This window comes from Agelaius phoeniceus, chromosome 4 (genome assembly GCF_051311805.1).
Source record: "Agelaius phoeniceus isolate bAgePho1 chromosome 4, bAgePho1.hap1, whole genome shotgun sequence".
Taxonomy (NCBI): domain Eukaryota; kingdom Metazoa; phylum Chordata; class Aves; order Passeriformes; family Icteridae; genus Agelaius; species Agelaius phoeniceus.
In genome coordinates, this window is record NC_135268.1 from 4,919,909 (window position 1) to 4,937,696 (window position 17,788).

The following is a 17,788-nucleotide window of genomic DNA, read 5'->3' on the forward strand; positions in this document are numbered from 1 at the left end:
GTACACAATTTATTTTCAAAAACTACGCTCACTCCACCACATTCCCACTCCTAAACTGTGTTATCTACAGGCAGACAGACAACAAGACAGAGCTCTTATTTACTTTTAATTAATTTTTAGCTAACTAAAGCAAAAATGTCCCTAGACTATAGCTTTTCCTTTTTCTTTAAACTGATTTAAACCTACTCGAGACTGAACACCCAAAAGAAGACCAACAACTTGTACCTGCAACCCACCAAGCCAGGCCTGAGCCACAACATTTCCAGAGCCAAAGAGACTAAAAACAAACTAAATAAGCCAAGCTACAACCCAAAAAACAAAACTTTCTAAATTTATCATCTCTTTTAAAACAACAAGAAATTTTATGCTTTCGTATTATTCATTTTTATGCTAATAAATACTTTATGTATTAAATAGACATTTTTCCACTTTTCTCCAAAAAAAAAAAAAAATCTTTTCCCAATTAAAAGAAAAACCACTTAAATCTACTTTCTAAAGAAACCCCTTCAAAAGTTCTCTCCCAAATTTACCAAAGCCAGTTGATTTGCCTGGAGAATATCTGCAGTGGGACTTATAAATCCCTAGCCACCTTTGTTTTCTCTTCAGATGCTAACTGTTATTCCTCTGGGAGAGAAATAAATAAGGTATTCTCTGCCATCCAGTCAGATCCAAGCTACTTTGCAAAACAGCAAACACTTTCAAAGAAACCTCACATCAGAGCTGCCCAGAATGTGTCAGAACTGCATTTCACATCATAGGCAAAAATGTTTCTTATTTACTGTACCACTTGTGCTTTTACACAGTACTGCCCACAAGGACCAGCTCTCTTACAGATCCCCTGGGATATCTCCTTACATGTGGCTTTATGACATTTTTCAAAATTTATTTATGGTTTAATGATTAAACTTCTACTTGATGCATTAATTTAACCTAATTATGATTTTAACATAACAACCAGCAGCTATCCAGACTCTTTAGATGATTCTTCATCTATTTACTTTTAAAGATTGGTGTTATAGTTTTTAATTAATCTCCTTTCTTTTGGCTTTACTTCTCCAAAGTAAATACAAATGCAGTAACTCAACATTTCCTGATGGATTCTAGAAAATGGGCATCTTTTCATCATCTAAAATGAAAAGGCAATTAAAAAAAACCCCTTGTTATTTTATTTATATTACAAGTATCTTCCCACCACCCAGCCCCATTTTGACTTTTAGGTAGAGTTTTTATTGCTCCTCTTTTCTACAAATTAGAGTAAGTGCTTTAGCAGCACAATCAATTTTGTGTGTTATGGAGAGCAGCCTGGAAAACTGCCAATTTGATACTTCACTACAGAAACAAAAAGACTTGTACAAATACTTACCCCTCATGAAATCTGAAAATTAAACCCACAACAGCCTTTTAACACTAAATCCTATTTATTTCTCAATATAACTTGTTTAAGCTGAACACAGGCCACAGTTTGGCACTATTTTTCTTTTTTGTTTCATTTCATCACATATGCAACAAGCAATCATCCAAAGCTCTGCAATGGTCAAAGATTACTGAAGCTTTTAAACAGTGGCTTTTACTACAGAAACAAATCAAACCTCCTTGTAAAACACTAAATTCAGTGAAGAATTGTATGGGAGATAGACCAGCAGCCAATAAATTGCAATGAAATTAAAATCTACTGGAAATCTACTGCATCTCTCACTTTTTGCTCTCACTTTATGCCATCCCTATCACTGTCACATCCAGCTGTCTCCTGTGCCATGGGTTAGGTCTGTCTGCTCCTCACCCCATGGAACCATTAGGCATTTTTCAGCCTAGGAATGTGGCTATGGGTAATTTGTTCTTTTTCTTTGGTGTACCTACATTTCTTTTGCTCGTGATAAAAGCAGTGCAAGGCTAGATCAGATCTGTAATGGTGTTTTCCAAAGAAAACATGCTATTGCCTTAGCTTTGCCCACCAAGGAGGGCTGCTGTCCCACAAAGATGGTGCTAATTGACTCCCTTTTAGGCTGCCAATTACAGCAGGGCTATTTCCTGCAGATAATTGATCAGAGCACAAAATCTTCATTAAGCCCTGCAAGAGCTCTCCAGATTTGCATGGGAAAAGTCTGCCAGCTGCAAAGCTCAGGTAATTATGCTATTATGTCCCCAGAGTAGACAAAACAGAGCTTCATTTTCCAGTTAAATCTATACTAGGCTTTTAAAGGAAAAGACTGTATTCAGAGCCACACACACGCAGCACCTTCTCTGTAGTGCTCTCTCCAAAGCACAGAAATTGGAGTAGAGACTTATACTAGAAATAATACTGTACAAGTCCTTTTGTGGAAGCAAAAGTGCAAATAAAATCTCAGATTGTCTTCCTCAGTATATTACGTTTGCTTGGTTTTTAAAATGGAAGATATTTTTTCTCCAACTTGCAGGTATCCTAATAATCATTGTATGTTCAAAGATAATACTTCAAACTCTTACTTGGTTGCCACTCTTCTAAATCACTATTTATATTTATTTTTGAAAGCTGCTTACAAGTTCTCAATCCTCAGAAACCTTTTTGACAACAAAAATGTGATGGAGGAGACAGCAAAGAATCTCAGTCTTCCACAAGGCAATTAATTAGTCAACTTGGAGAATTATTTTCTTATTCTATTTAAGAAGAAAATAGAAACGAAAAGGATGAAAATAGCATGGCCCAGTGGACTAGTGTTGTTTACATAGCTGAATAAAATTCAAATCCATAATGTATCAGTATTTCTTTTTTCTTTTACCCTGAGGTAACTCAGTTCCACTGAGGCTGGGGGAATCATCCTTGATATGCAGCACTGTCACAACAGGGCTGCTCTTACCCTGCATTATGCACAACATTTATTAGCAATACAATTTTTCTCTCATTCTCTTCAAACACTTCACAGTCATTAATTCTGTTTTCTAATCAAATAAAGCTCCACAAGGAAGCCTGGAAGTGCCAGGGGTCAGATTTTCAGCTGGTATGAATGAAAGCAGATCTGCTGAAGCATCAGGGAGCCATGTCTACACACACATCTGTAGCTCTGCCTTCTCTGTGGCTCCGCTCTCCTCAACACGTTCTCTGTCACTTAAATTGTGAAAGCATTTCAAGACTCATTAAAAGATTTTGTTCTTTTACTTGGCACATTTAGATTTTACTCCAGATTTAGCTCCATTCTTACTTTGCCTTTAGACAACCCTGCCAGATGGACATTTTGGGTATTACAATAGACATTTGTTATCAGAAATCTCTTTTTTCTCTCTTTTCTCTTTTTTTCCCTATCAGAAATTTCTCTTTTCTAAACTAGATATTTATTATCTGTGAGCAGCTGATTCTGCATCATTAATTCATGCCCTCATGGTTTCTTGCATTTGTTACTGTGGTCTTTCTTAACTCTTCCTCCAATCGTGTATTTTTTTCAGAAAGATTACTAAACTAGTAATCTAATCTAGGTTTGGTTTATTTGCATTCTGTATATACTTTCTGTTTCAATACAGAGGCATTCTTAGCAAAAAAAAAGTTTTTAGGGGTTTCATCTTTACAATTCCTGGCTTAGCAAAGTCAGTACTGGTAGATAACCAGTTCTTCAAATAATTAGTTCCCCTTTGACTCACCACACAGATCAGAAAATTAAGAAACCCTTACCACTATATAAATTCAGCTAAAATTCATATAACTGCTGAACAGCTGGTTTAGAATGTAACTCTTTCATCAAGTGAATGGTGGTTTATGTTATTTAGCATTAAACAATGGGCCTATGTTACATCAAACACATGCATTGAAAACCTGAGTACAAAGAACACATTTAAGAAATCTTGGAGATTGTACATAAGGTGATCTGTGCTTGTTTCTAGTTGAGAAGGCTTCAAATACAAAGTGATATTACAAGGTTTACAAAGCTCTTCTCTTAGCATCTAATATTTACAGTAAGCAGCATGCTGTATATTCAAAGAATGTAAACTTCAAACTGCAGCTACAAATATTTACTATAGATTAGATATATAAGGAGGATGATCTAGACACGTTAGTACAAATTCCTGTATTTGTGCAGGACAGGGCACGAGCATAACCCCACAAGTAATGTCAGGGTTACTGTCCCTGCTTCAACACAGAGGTTTCTTATCCATTGTGTCCATGGGACACAGAAGGAATTATTGAGAGGGCATTTAACCCAGCTGTCACAACCCCTCACCTTTCCTTACATCTTTCCCTTCCACTGATAAGCTCCAGCTGTAGCAAAATAAAAGCTTCAAGCTCAAGAAAAAGTATATACTTTTCTTGCAAGTTCTATTGCTCAAGTATGAAATATAATAAAACAAGAAAGAAGACAAGAACAGGAAAATTTACAAAGACTTTAGAAATGCTCTTATTAATAGGATTGTCCATGCCAAATGACAGCCCTCTTCCCCCCCACTACCAACCCTTTCCAAAAGCTGTTTATAGTCATTTCCAAAGCTACTTTTACACTGCTCTTCCAAAATGGAAAGTTTGATTTTAAACTGCTCCTGCTTTCATTTAGTGGATTGTCTCATTTGTATAATCCAAATGAGATTCTGCTTCTGCTCCTTGGAAAGTATCCTGCTGTTTTTTTAATTCAATATCTCTTGCTTTCGCCAGATCTTAGCTGGGACAAAAACTTGCAGCTGTATTTGAAACTAAAAATAAAAACCAATATATGCTGGAATAATTGGTACAGAGGAGTTTGGTGTTGTTCCTAGATTCTGTTTGAGACATTGACACATGGATTGCCATATCATGACACACACCTGCTCAGAGAAATTTTCATCACTAGCAGCCAAAAATAACAAATATTGAACCACTCCAAAGCTTTCATTATGTCTGGTCTCACACCCTGGCTATTCAAGTCAGACCAAAAATTAAACCCATAGGCCGCAAGAGATTCTTGGGTGTGTATAAAAGCTTCTTAAACAAGTTGTCCAGAGACAAAGAATTCATCATGCAAATGGATGGGTGGGGTTTTTTTATTTTGCTGTATTCGTTCTCTTGCGCACGAGCAAGGTTAGAATTAAGCCTCACTGCCTCTGTGCTTGAGGATGGGTTTATCTTTCTGAGGGCTTCTAGGTCTAGATGTTTTTGGGAAAGGCTGAGGGGAATGCAAGATTGGAGGGGAACCTCCAATGGCTGTTCATGCTTTTAAAAATGGTTTCTGAATGAAGTCAATGTAGTCTCTAAAGTGTGTCTGTCTCTTGGCTTTGAGTAAAAAGTAAGATTTGATATATGCCTTTATAAAGTAGCTATTTAGGTGGATAAAAACATGAAATACACTGCAAATTAAAGCAGTACATTGGGTCTCTATGCGTAGGAAAAAATTCATCCTTATGAATCAAATATAGTTCTTAAAACTCATTTGCACACAAACATTTCAGGATTTCCTGGGTGATTTTTTTTTTCTTATGCTATGACATCACACTACACCATTCTTTATACTGTGACATGCAAATAACTGTTCAACAGTTCCAATAGAATTTACATAATGGAGACATTCTCTGACATACATTTTACCAACAGAGTAATCACTATTCCATAAATTATTCCAGACTAATTGCAGGGCAACACTTTTCCTCCTCACCTGATCCAGAGGAACACACTTTAAAAAGCCCATTAAAGCTTTTTATCTTGTATTCTAAAAATACACTGGACTGCTCTCGTAGACCCAACAACAAAAAGTACTCCCTTCGAATTCCAAACACAATTTAGAAGGGTGCAAAAGAGCAAAATGGAGTCCCATTTTAAATAAACACAAATCTTTGATGTCTGTAAAGAATTTCCTTCCTTTCAGCAATTTCAAGCACTGTGCCAGCAGTCATCTCTTGCAGAGCTACTTCTCTGAAGTAGCTCCAGTTCCAGTAGATGTAACTTCCTCCTTATATCTCTGCCTGGAAAATCCAACTAGGCTGTCAGCAGAAAACCTCAACAAACAAGACTCCAGATCCACATAGGTGGATAAGAGGGAGTAAGACATCCTAAAAGGAATTGGGTGTTTTTACAGATATGTGTCTAAGTTGTTTATTGTTTATAGCAACCACTTCTTGTGAAAACACAAAAGATATTTTCACTGATTTGAAAACCGTCTATTTGTCCAGAGAATATGTGGATGCCCCATCTCTGGAAGTGTTCAAAGCCAGGTTGGATCAGTAACCTGACCTAGTGAGTGGCATCCCTGCCCAGGGCAGGAGGCTTGCAACTAGGTGACTTTTAAAGTCCTCTCCAATTCTATAACTCTGATTGCATTTCAAGACACCTTTTACTTCATTCAATGCTCATGTTACAAAAAAACCCCTTGTGAAGCATGACTAAAACAGTCTATCAAAATCAGGTTTGGTGATTTGCAATGTTTTTTAGTATGGAACCATTAATCAAATGAAGTTTTCAGGTTTAAATTCTGGTTTAAATATAGTGGAAGGCTAAATTTCTCAATATTGGTAGCTGGTCATGACATTTAGCGGGTAGAAGACACGTAGAATTAATTCATCTCCGGAATTAATATTTCCTATACATGAATATGCCTAGAGAGAAGAGAGGAGCTCAATTGCAGCTGTACAAGGGAAAATTCTGGAAATTCTGTCCCTGTCTGCCACCAGTTTATATCTACCTTATATATAAACTGTTGATGAAGTCCCCTATCTAAAACACCGTCATCTGACACTTAAAGAACAGGCTGGTTTTAAATCATCCCTGAAGTTCTGAACTGAATTTCAGCACCTCTGTCAACTACAGCAGTATTAATTTCTACACAACCTAAATTTCATTATTTTAGAGAGTCCTTGTGCAAAAACCTCAGCAGACAGTTAAACAAAAAAAAAAAAAAAAAAAAAAGGAGAGGGTTGTGATGGTGGCAGGCATGTTGTGGGCTGTGCTTTCTTTCCAGGTTTTTGCAGAAGAATGTAGAAAATACTACTACATCTCCTACCATCTCAAGGGAACAAGCTTCTCCAGGAGCAGCTGCAACAGATCAAACAAGTAGTGGGAGCCTCTAACTCTCATCCTTTTTGGAAGGGCTAAAAAGACAACTCCTGTCTCCCACCCTTGCAATTTACAAATTAATTTCAGCAGAAAAAAGAGAAGGATCCTGAAGGGCCCTCCCCTCTGCCTTGTATAACTTAATTCTCACTTCAGATTTAAAGGGTCTGTGGCAAAACTCCACACTTGTTTACAGAAGTTAAGCCCCATGTTTACCCAGTTATAACTAAATCAAAGTTTTCTGCCACAGCATTCTGTTTATTCGACTCACTTGGCTCCCTTCACAGTGCCTTTAGTGACAAATCCAAATGTTTTGTGGTTGGTAGCTGTTGTCTCCTAATCTTTAGTGACAGCTCAGCTCAATCTGGTGTTTTCCAGGCTTGGATAGAAGACAGAAAAATAAATATCTTTTTTTCTTATATTCACTGACATTTTTCCTCTTCTTTTTTTTTTTTTTTTTACCAAATGCTCTCTACAACAGAGGTTTTCTGCTCTTCACTTTTAATGACCGAGCTTTCAAATTCTGGATTTTAATCAATCTCTGTGGCCAATGCTTCTCATCATATACTCATGCTTAGGAAAAGAGGTTTCTAGTGACAAAGACCTTAAAGGAATTATTAATTTATTTGATGTCTGATGTAGTAAAACTCCTGCATAAAGAAAGAAGTAACTTTCCCCTCTTGCTTTTCCTCACCTCCTTTGCTTTCCATTCTAGAAGGGGAAAAAACAAATCTCAGCCAGAGATGAGGGGGCAACACTGAAAGAAAGCTATGATGAAGAGCAGCCTCAGAAGATGGCCTGTGAGACAGAAAGCCAGTAAGTTTTGAACAGCTCTGGTCACTTGCAGTCACACAAGCAAGAAGAAAGGAAGAATTTATCAAGCCGACACTGTCTCCCTGCCCCGAGTGCAGAGACCGATCATTTTCTGTCTCTTGGCTAGTCTTTGTAATAAATACAGGCTTGGTGTGTAATGAAAACCAGCTGAGTGTTTCTCAAGGTACAGATGCCTTCTTTTCTTCTGATTCCAGCTAAGATTGTTCTTACTCTTCATAATCTCTCACAGCTGCCAAAAATCCATCTTATCGTTGCATGAGGTGAAGTTTCCATTAACAGCTATTATGGTAGCAGAGGTCAGGCGACCAGTGTCAAATGAGCTGCTAAAGAGAAACACTGGGCTACAAAATCCTATACTAGGGAAGAAAACCTCAACTGAGGTGTGTTTTATTATTAATCTGAATCCTTGTTATGTGCAGATGTGGCTGGGCTGTGCTTCTGACAGACCAGTTTCTGATGTCCGGGAAAAAGACAGGGAAATTTGGGGTGTGGATGAAGAGGGAATACACATCCACTTGGCTGGCTGAAGAGGAATTTTAATAGTTTTGATGATGTCCAATCTGTCAGCCAACCAGACTGGCTGTTCCTTAGGCAGAAGAGCTCTAATGAAGGAAGCTTTGGCCATAAACATCACTTGCACACACACATTTCAGCACTCACATTGCTGCAGGTGTGGCTCCTGACTCCCAGTCATGGCTGGGGAATAAAATAAAAGCAATAATGATAATAACCCTTAGTTTCCAATCACCTAATGGAAAACTAGAAGTTTCCCTCAAAAAGAAACAGCTCCATCTCAAAACACTTTCTCTTTGAAAAGACCTTCCTCTAGTTAAAGCATCTGGATTGAACACATTCTTTGTTGATAGCAAATAACAGTACTTTAATGCCATTCTAATATGATCATATGTTTCCTTTTGGAATTATCTACCTGAAAAACATATTTCCTGGAAGACATTTTCAATAGGAACACCCTGAATGTGTCTTTATAACTTTCTCTCTACATACATGCACCAAAGCTAGAATCACATGGGTGGACACACTTTGCAGTGCCAACTGTTAATTGTCAGCATGTTATGCAATGAACAAAGAAGTAAGCAAATAAAAAACCAAATTTCAATAAATTTAGGAATTGTTTTGCAAACTCTATCAATTTTAAAATAATGCAAAGCACAGTTATTTGGAAAAGCCTCACCAAAATATTGACTAACACAATGTATTTTAAAAATTACTTTTGACATTTCAAACTATAAAGGAATAAAATATTTTCAGAAAATACTGGCTATTTTTCAAAGAATCACAACAGTTTCTTTCTACATTACCTCAATATTGAAGGCCCTAGATTCTAAATACAGACTCTACCAAAAATGCCACAACTGTCAGACACCAACATTATTGCAATATCTCAGCAACATCCCGCTGAGGCACGGCCACCCTTCCTCTTCCAAAAAACCATCTTGCAAATTTATGTGTCAGGTTGTGTGGAGAATTAGACTTTTATCAGCCAGCAGCATTTTTGTGTGACATGGAAAACCATTTCCCACACAGAGGTGTGAAGACTCTGCACTGCATTTAGTCCCATATTTTGCAGCTTAAAAAAAATTCTTTGCTCTAATTAAATCATTACGAAGTTCTAACAAAATTACTCACAGCAAACCCCATTGTTGCAGTTGAGATGGCCACGACACACAGAAAGAGCATCACCATAGAATTCCAGAAAGCTTCAACCCACACAAAGTAATACCATACCATTCCAAAAAACTTCAAGTATCTGCCCTTCTTGTCCTTCAGCCCAGCCTTTTATCCCCTCCTATTGATGCATTGCACCTGTGTGCCCTCTGCTCCCTTTGGTGATTGGTCAGTGCCCCTGGGCACTCGTTACCTTCAATATTATTCACCTGCTCCCACAGCTGCAGCCCATCAGCCACTCCCAATCACCACAAACTCCTTGCCCACACCAAGGTTCAGTCAGAGCATCTGAGCAATATCTGTACCTTAAAACAGCTAACAGAAATAAAACAGCAAATAATTGTAACACACAGCTGACAAAGTCCAACAGATGTCTTCAAGACCAGATAAAACCATCTAGATTATAATCCACATGAAACCTACTGGGTCTCTCACTAAACCATAAAATGGATCCATCTACGTGGAGAAAAAAAACCAAAATCTTCAATGCAGTTACAATATTCCTTCCTTTTGTCTTATTTACTAATCTGAATTATACATTACTTTACCTATTATAAAGTAACAGTTTTAGAAACACAAGCCTTTCTGCATTCCTCTTCCCCACAAATGACCCAGAAACAAATCAAGTCCCTTCTGACTTACATGTCTGGTAGCCACAGCAGCCAAGGGTGGAAGAGGTGATTTGGCTTCCCAGTATTCCCAGCTGGTCAGTGGGGGCACACACCGCAGTTGAGGTGGCCACAACACACAGAGTTCCATAGAATTCCAGAAAGTTTGAGCCCACACAGAGTAACATCCTACCACTTCAGAAAGCTGCAGGCATCTGCTCATCTCGTTCTTCAGCCCAGCCTTTTATGCCCTCCTATTGATGCACTGCACCTGTGTGCCCTCTGCTCCCTTTGGTGATTGGTCAGTGCCCTGGGCACTCGTTACCTTCAATATTAGTCACCTGCTCCCACAGCTGCGGCCCATCAGCCACTCCCAATCACCACCAACTGTGTACACCCACCCCATCTCTGCTGACCTGATGGAGCAAGTCCAGAGGAGAGCAGCAAGATAATTAGGGGGATGGAGCACCTTTCCTGTGAGCAAAGGCTGGGAGAATTGGGGTTGTTTGGTCTGGAAAAGGGAAGGTTTCAGGGTGACCTAATCAGAGCCTTCCAGGACCAGGGAGCCTACAAGAAAGATGGAGAGAGACTATTTACAAGGGCCTGGACTGACAGGACAAGAGGGAATGGCTTCAAGCTGAAAGAGGGTAGACTTAGCTTAGATACTAGGAAGAAATTCTTTACTGTCAGGGTGGTGAGACACTGGAACAGCTTGCCAAAAGAAGTTGTGGATATGCCATCCCTGGAAACATTCCAGACCAGAGTGGATGGGGATCTAAACAACCTGCTCTAGTGAAAATTATCTGTGGCCATGGCAGGGAGGTTGGACAAGATGATCTTTAAGGTCCCTTCCAAGTCAAATAATTCTATGGCCTACAACTTTGGCAGTCAATTTGAGCAAATCCAGCACCCAAGACTCTACCACCAGAGCCTAGGGAGCAGCTTACTCTCAGGAGGAAATACACAGGTGGTCTGTGGCAATGCTATCACCACAGCCACCTTGACCCCAGGGTCCCACAGGGGCTGGCAGAGAGGGAACAGTCTGGACTCTGGAGGACAACTGGGAAGCACAGAGCATTACCTCTAGTGTCTTCACAGAGCCCCACAAACAACACTCTTAATCTGTACCTTCTATGATGAACAAATGCCATAGGAGCAGGAAAATGCAGTACTAAGTAGGTTTTTCTCCCCTCTTCCCCTGCTGAAAGCAGAGGTGGGCATTTCAGTGATGAAGCCAAATGATCTGAAATAGTCTGCAGCCACTCCTTAGTTCACACACAAATAAACTGTCTTCCTCAGTGCTCACATGTCAAGAAAGGCATTAAGTCACAGATTTGAATCAAAAGGACATTGAATAAAAAAGCCACTTCCTTTTAAATGGATTGATGAAATTGTTTTCTGCTTGTCTCAACCATACCAAACCTTGTTTTATAGAACACACAGTTAACCTATAGACACCAAAGTGTTTTGGGTTTTTTCCTAACTGAGAGAAGACTTACATAGATATCATGATTTCTGGTGGGAATCTGGTCTGTTTCAAAGTATGGTGATAATAGGAATACCAGATTAATGGGCATCTCAGCTGGATTAATGGGAACAAGGCATGAAAATGTACATTACTGATTAAAGAAGATAAACTCTATTTAGAATTGCACTGTGAGTGTGAGTGACCAATAGATTACAAAGAACATTTCTCAAGATGCTGTTTATGTTGAAACAAATCTTTTGTAACCTGTGCTCTGCTCCTTAATGCTGGGGTCCTCCTTAAATTTAAGACTGAGATTACACAAGGATAAAGTGGTTAAACAGTTAAAACAGTAAAACAGATACAACAGTTGGACTTGATGGTCTTAAAGGTCTTTTCCAACTTAAATGATTCTCTGGTTTTACAATGTCAGCACTTCTATTGTCCTCTCAATATTGCAAGCAAAAAGAGCAGTCTGCATGCACGAATCTCTGACAAAATGATTTTCAAGGCTCCTGTAGTTTAGCACATTTCTGTCTTCCAAGCAAAATGGGAAGTGAACCCAGACTGAAAGCAGAACAAGGTGGGTTGGCTGAGGAAGGCTGTCACAGCCTTTGCCAGCCAGCCAGCCACATCTTGCTGTAGAGCTGGCAATATTAAGCTGCCCCTTACAGGCCAAGTCCCTCTCTTTCCTTCATAAAGAAGGGAGGATTTTACCACCGTACTTGCAAATACAGGCAGAGAAAGATATAGGGATTGGCATCTAAGCTGGACAGGACCCCTAAGAAATTCTCACACTAAACACTGATGGATGAGATCAGCAACAATACAAGTGTGATAAACTCAAGACAGGAACTAAAATAAGAAAAAAAAGTGAAAGCAAACTAAAATCTGTTTCTACCATCAAGATGCAGCTGTACACATTAGTGTCACAGGAAGATGTGGAGACAAAACCTGATAATAAAAAGTTATTGCAGGATGTATGAACATTAAAAAAAATATAGATTTGAAAGTAATGTTAAAAATTCTTGGCTTTTATCAGCATCACACTCAATGTAGCTCATGATTCTTTTGCTTCCTTAATATTACACACTTGTTTGTGGACTACCACCAAACAGCAGCAGCTGCAAGGACAAGGATGGGGCTGATTTAATGTAGCAGCTCCCCTACTCCCTCTAGTTTGTCTTCCTCACAGTAGGAATGCATCACATTTATATGCACCAGAGCAGAAATAACAGTATTTCCAGTTAAAACTCTAACAGAAATTAAGCTCTGCTTTGTTGGTTACTATTAAGTCAGGAATTTTTTTAATAAAAGTCAAAGGTTTTAATCCATGTTTCTGAGACAAACTTTTGATTTCATTAAAAATTGCATTAAAAATAAAAGTATGACATTTGTTTAAAAAAAATGATTGAGACAATATTTGCCCAATCATGGTAAAAATGCCTTTTGTCACTGTATTATCATCTCTTGATTAGGGTTCTTGATCAAGCAGCTTCTTTTTTCATGCTTTACAATGCCTTCTCTTGTTGAACCTGGTGCTTCATGAGAGCTGTCTGAGCCCTAGCCCACAGGGGAGCATAAAAAACCCAATGTAGTTTTCACTTTTCATCATAGCCACACTCCCAGACAGATTTTTCATTGGGGCACCTTTCGGGTTTCTTTCCATAGATAATTGAAGTTATTATCCAAGTAAAACATGAAACGAACAGTTTTACATTTAAAAACAGCCTTGATAAACAACTTTCAACCTGCCCTACTCATTATTACACACTTAGGATTTCCATGTGTGCTGAGGAGCTGATATTATACCTGGCTTAATCATACATGCACTGAAATACATCACTGCACCTTCAGCATCTGCAGGAGAGCTGAGACAGGCTGGCAAATAAGTCAGGAGCTGCAGCAGACCCTGTTTCCGAGACTAGCAACTGGAAAATAAAAGCATCAGAGGCACCAGGGCAGTAGAGCAAGACAGTGTGTGCTGGCAGGCTGAGCTGGTTTTAGTCTCTGCATGAGCAGAATGGTGCATGGCTTGTTTTCCTGTCAGTGAGCCAGAAGTTCATAGGTAGTGGGGCTGAGTTGATCCAGAGGTAACTGGAGGGGATTTCACTCACACCCCAGCACTGTCCTCTCAGCACAATCCTGGCTACTTCCAGCAGTAACTTTCTTCTCCCCTCCACCTCCTCTGCCCTTTTCATTATTATTGCTGCACTCAGTAAGGTAGCAACATATGTGCTGTTTTTTCCCAGTCCAGCAACAGTAAGTGTTAAGTAGATGATAGCTCCAAAATGCAACATGTATATCATATTTTGTGACTAACACCATCTCCCAATCAGGGCATTTTGATCTTCCAGTTATATCTAGGGACTTTGGCAGGAAATGATCTTTTTACATGCTCTCATAAACTCTCACGAAGTCTGGTTTTGGTTCACTCTTTCTGCTAAAGAACACCAATAGTTTCTCTTTGGTTTCCCAGTGTATGTTTACCAAGCTGATAAAGGCTGCAAGGCGGATCGAAAGAAACACTTGGTTTATTTTCTTTTACTTTGGCAGTGATAAGAGTGTGGAGTCCCATTTTAAAACCAGGAGAAAAATAATTGGCATGTCTCAGTTATTTTTTATACACAGGCACACATGAATGCATGCACACACAGATTTTAGGGTTTTTTATGGGTACCTTCTTGACTTGCAGCCAAGCCATGTCAATGCGAGCCAGCTCATGTATTTAATTGTATCAGCATATAATGGCAGACAGATTTTCTTCCTTTCTGCACTTTTCCTAGGAAAGCTTGTTTTTTACTAGGAAACAGGAGAGTGCATGGTAAAAGAAGTAAACCCCCTGCTTCCATCATCCAGGAGAGATTAAAAACACAGACATATCTAGATGATAAACTGAAACACAGTATTGTGCCCCCTGTGTAATTTATGGAATACATGCCTGAACTAATAAACGCCTCAGGGAATAGTTAGTGGTGAGTGGAAGCCTTAAGTGCAGTGGTTACATTAAAATCAGCCTAGACTAGCTTTGCTTTTAGGTACAGGCAACAAAACAGAAGCTGCAGTCCAAAACTCAAAAAAAATCTGCTGAACTTTCAGCCCTCTGTGTCTCTGTCTCCCTTTCCACAAACACACAACCCTCTCAGTAAATTCCAAGCAGGAAATAACAAAAAATTGCTTGGAAAACACAGATATTACTGTTCTCTTATTATGGTCAACATTCAGCAGAATATGCAAAATAATACACTTTATGCCTTTTAGGCTTGAAACTGATGTGAAGAGAACAAAAAGGACTGCAAGTTCTTTATCCAGCAAGTTGGGTTGAAGGTAAGGTCACTGCTTGCCAGCAGGCTATGACTGACTCTAATTAAATATTTTTTATACCACTCATCTGTGGCTGGGGAACATGTCATTAAAACACAGGAAACATTAATCTACAGATTAATGCTATAGAAAGAAAACTTTTACACAATCTTTACTCAACAATTAAAAGAAGCTTACAAAACTTTAACCCTTGGAATACCACAACACCACCACCTAGTAAGAGCTCCAAGTGGATGTTACTCTGATAATTACCTGTTTCTTCATCAAGTAACACCAGTTTTGCACCAGTGTGAGGGTACTTACCCCAATACGGTTCCATTCTTTTGCCTCCATACTCACAGACCTTAAATTAGGGAATTGGCTGCGTGTATTTACTGCATTTTTGACTGTTTGGAACAAACTTCAAGTGCTTTTCAGAAAAATGGTGGGTGATCACTCTGTAAATCCCTATGTTTCAGGCTAGTCAAGAGCCCAGCATATACTGTTATTTATTCATTATTTATTTTTGTCAAGCACTGTGGTCCATCTTGAAGCAATTGCATTGCTGTGTGAAGGCATCTCCATGCTAGCTCCATCTGCTTATGAAACCAAGCAGTGTTTTGGGGCAGGAGGGTAGGGACAGAGGGGCATTTATGGATGGACACAGAATTCTATGCTCTTGTCTGTTTACCGGAAGTACACAAAATTTGCTGTTGCTTCTGAGGTGATATTTAGTTCTTGCACTGAATCCCCCCATTTATTCTCTTTCCTTTCTGTAAGGAGTTATATTTAAGTTCAAACCCTTAAAAAGAGGTTTATAGAGACTAGAAATGGTCTAACTAGTAACATTCATTTTGTCTTAGATTTTATCAATCTATATACCTACAGAGAGCAGATTCAGTATTTTTGTAGGTATGCAATTAATTTGAGGACATTTTCTTCTATTGGTTCCTATATATGAATATGCATAGATAAAGAAAGAGAACATTTATATTTAACATTTCAATCTGCACTTTTAGAAATGCAGCACAGAGTTTCACCAGTAGCATATTATCACTGCTCTTACTTTTCAGGTTTTTTCATAACAAAAAGTCTGTCATCCAGTCCTCACTGTTACAAAAGCATTTAGTTAAACTAGTTAAACAAGTTCAGATTGTTGCTGGAACCACAGTGGAAATATTTACAGTAAAACTCACCTGGCTTCAAGTATTGTTCCAAAGTTGAAATTCAGCCCAGTCTTGGAAGTTCACAAAGGTTCATTAGCTTATTTGAGCAAAACCCAGGCTCGTTTTCAAGTAAACTTTGGCTGATATTTAGTTCTAGATAAAGGGCACAGTATGATAGTGATATGATTAAAATGGCTTGAATGCAAACCCTCTGCTCCCTCTTGAGAAGTGGAAGAGAAACATTATTGTTTTGGTTACCCATTCAACACTCATAAAATCGGCCACTCACTTTCAGAGGGAGGTTTGCTGCTCATGCTCACAAATACTCACTGAGCAGCCAAAGGATTTACACAGTCAGCTAAAAAAATACAAAATCTGGGCAAGTGAAAGCATGGCTGGTTATTTAGGGAGTTAAAATGTCTCCAAAACTGGAATGAGCAAAGTGTGTTCTACCTTAGCAAGAGACAAAAAGGGAAAACAGCATCCTCCAAATCCTTACAGACTTAAAAATCTATTCCACATCCTTATCATCACTTGCCAGATTTATAAATTAGTTGTTTCTTATTGTCCATTAACCCAGTGACCCAGATTTTACTGCAGCTCTGATCCAAACAAAAATCTTTCTAATCAAATGGGAAGATCCTTAATGAAGTTTAAGGACACACTGAAACCTGGTCTGTCCTATCATGCCATATTGCATGTTACTAATCTGCACAGAGCCACAGCTAGTTTGTCAGGATTAAACAAGAGAGGAATAAGAAAGTATTACTACCTCCTTTGAGGCTTCAAATCAGTTTTCAGTCTGCTGTGATGACCTTGGCCACCTTCAAAGCTCCCTGGAGAAAAGAAGGAAAGGAAATTAATAAATAGGGTTCATAAAGATGGCTGCAGGTCTAAAGAGCATCCACTGCTCTCTTTTTTCCTCCCATGGTATATTGTGAAGAAAGACTGCCTCAACCATATGAAAATATAATAAAATGCATATGTTTCTTTATATATGGAAAAGGTATGTAATTAATTTTGGTTTAAAATAAGAAAAAAATGGGCTGGGTGAATGTGTGCTCACTATAAAAGAGAAAAGACCACTTTTTTTTTCTTTTTTTTAAAAAGGCTCTTCTTAAAAAATTCCTAGTAAAACAAGCAGATGGACTAATTTCACTTAAGCTAAAAATAATACACAAGTGGAGAAAGCCAAGCTCGAGTCTCCCTGTGTAGGGAGTGTCAGGTATATATTTAGAGGGATCCACATTTTCCTTGGCAGCTTGGGACAGGAATCAAAGGCATACCTTTGCTGCTTAACAAATCATCATCTTTACCTTTACTGCTTAGGAAAAGAGGACCAGAAGTCTCAGTTGAGTACTGAACCTTCTGGTTGTCCACATAGTTTTTAGTTCCTTCCCTGGCTCCACTTTGGAGTCTTTCAGCCAGCTCTCTTCAAGACAAATGTGGAATGGAGAATTTTAATCCTGATGCAATCTGGATTCAAGGAGAGAGTGCTCCATGACTCTGGGTCTAGAAACTCTACCTTGGTTTGTGCTTGATGGTATAAATGCAACTGAATGGATTTTTCCAAGGCATGGGAATGTTTTCAGGAGGCAAGAAAGGCTTTTAGGAAACAGCCTTGCCCTGTGCTCTTATGGGATGTTAGAAATCCTGCTGCAAGTTTAATTTGTATATATTCAGATATGACCAAGTCCCAGTATTTATTCTCTATACTGCCCCTCTCTTTGACAGGTAGGTCAGGAAATCA

At 38.7% G+C, this 17,788-nt stretch overlaps 1 long non-coding RNA gene across 1 annotated transcript in view; it reads right to left on the reverse strand.

Annotated features, from left to right (window-relative positions):
* The window catches only part of LOC143693800 (uncharacterized), a 193,830-nt gene that overhangs the window by 154,111 nt on the left and 21,931 nt on the right, over nucleotides 1-17,788 (reverse strand). The window contains exon 6 of the long non-coding RNA XR_013181755.1: nucleotides 16,811-16,874. This is a non-coding gene — a long non-coding RNA (uncharacterized LOC143693800). The remainder of the gene's footprint in view (nucleotides 1-16,810; nucleotides 16,875-17,788) is intronic.